The 2,153-nt window shown below is 36.5% G+C and overlaps 1 pseudogene; it reads right to left on the reverse strand.

Moving 5' to 3' along the window:
- Positions 1–2,103: 2,103 nt before the first annotated feature.
- The window catches only part of LOC129688679 (olfactory receptor 52P1-like), a 9,197-nt pseudogene continuing 9,147 nt past the window's right edge, over positions 2,104–2,153 (reverse strand).

Genomic DNA, 2,153 nt, shown 5'->3' on the forward strand with positions numbered 1-2,153 from the left:
TATATGAATGTTTGCTTACATGTATATAAGTGTAACTCATACAAGAATGGTGTACACAGAGACCAGAATATGACATTGGAAACCCTGAAAATGGAGTTAAAAGATGTGAAACATTGTGTCAGTGCTAGGAACCAAAAACAGGTCACGTGCTGCAAATGCTCTTATCTTTGGAGACATCTCTCTAGCCCATTTACTAAATATTTTACATTGGTCACTAATCCATTTAAATTTTCTGTTGAACAAGGACAATGGAGAAAGTAGGAAAGAACAATAAATTTGCTGCATTAAATAAAACAGGGAATACACGCAAACATCATAAAATATTTCCTAAAATCTGACATTTTATGACACCTTTGGCATTTAAAAATCTAATTATACAAAACAAAATACTATCGACATAAAAATTTTGGTGGAGATATTATGTTACAAACATAAACATTTTTATACTATCTAAATACAAAATTTGAGGGAGATAGTATTTTAGGAACAAATAAATATTTTAATGAAACATAATCAAGACACCTTATACACTCAAAATTTAAAGGAAATGACAAAAGGATATGAACTAAAGACAAATTTTTTTAGTTACTCACGTTTTCTCTATTTATAATCATTATTATGTCACTATCACAAATTGAAAAATATAATTCTCACAAATGTCTACTGTCTTACTATATCAGTTACTATGAATTAAGCACATATTATATTATGGCTTATATTTCAAGCTCCATTACTATTCATATGACAGAATTAGTAGATATTGGATGGAGAAACACCAACAGCAAAATGTCTATGGCGTTTCTTGTATGTTTTAACTTCTTAAAAGTGGCCAATTTCAAAGAGCAGGCCACTCTGAGGGGGGAGCAGCCCTACCAGGCCACAGAAGATTATAATACAGCCACTTCTGATGAGAACTGATAGTCTAAGATCAGAAAGAAGGAGAGGAAGACCTCCCCTATCAGTGGACTTGGGGAGGGGCATGCATGCAGAAACGGGAGGGAGGGCGGGATCAGGAGGGGCTTATGGGGGGATACAAAATGAATAAAGTGTAATTAATAAAAAATTTTTTAAAAAGTTAAAAAAAAAGTGGCCAATTTCTCAAACGAAAAAGATGGCTGAGCTTTCAGCACTAATGTCCAGCTACTCCCAACCTCCTGTACCTCCAACTTCAGGGAGGCCTGATGTCTTTGGCACCAGGAGGCACCTGTGCTTCCCTGAGTACGTCTCACTACACATGTGCACATAATTTAATAAAATAAATCTTGGCCCAACCTCTTCATGATACTCACTTATTACAATACCGTATGAATCAATTGGGAAGCAGAGATCATGGGTACAACATTAATACTTTGACTGGTGTAATAAGAATGGAAAAAGGTAATTTAGTAATTTCAAGTGGCCGCCATAGTAATGGGGACAGGGACTGTCTCTGACCTGAACAGATTGACTGCTCTTTGATCACCTCCCCCTGAGGGGGGAGCAGCCTTACCATGGCACAGAAGATGACAATGCAGCCAGTCCTGCATCCTAGACCTGATAGACTAGGATAAGAGGGAATGGGAGGAGGACCTCCCTTTTCAGTGGACTTGGGGAGGGACACAAGTGGGGAAGAGGGAGGGTGGAATTGGGAGGGGAGGACAGAGAGAGGTACAGAGGGGATGCAAAGTGAATAAACTGTAATTAATAAAAATTTTAAAAAGAAAAAAAGTAATTTCATGAAGGCATAGATCCACAAAAACATACATTTATGATAATAGGAAGATATAAATGCATCCTAAATCCACTGGCCAAAATACAGAAGGAATTTCCTAGTAAAACAAACTCATCCACTAATATATGTCAGCACATTATAAAATCACATTCTGATTTATATATAAATGCATAAATTTTATAGGAGTCAATGTCAATAATTCATGATGCCTTAGTAAAAAGTAAAAGAAAGTATTTGTGAAGTGTAAATAGTCAATAAAAGCTGAGACAACTACTGGAGTTTCAGTTCCCGACAGTCTTGCTTTGAGAGTTCACTTCTTTACTTTCAAGTACAATCACTGTGGACCTGAGGTCTTAGGTTCTGTTCAAGGAAAACAATCTCTGAATCCTCACTCATATCTGCTGAGTCTTGATGCTGTATATAATGGGGTTCATCAAGGGTG

Source organism: Psammomys obesus, unplaced genomic scaffold, assembly GCF_907164565.1.
Source record: "Psammomys obesus unplaced genomic scaffold, mPsaObe1.curated_primary_1811, whole genome shotgun sequence".
Taxonomy (NCBI): domain Eukaryota; kingdom Metazoa; phylum Chordata; class Mammalia; order Rodentia; family Muridae; genus Psammomys; species Psammomys obesus.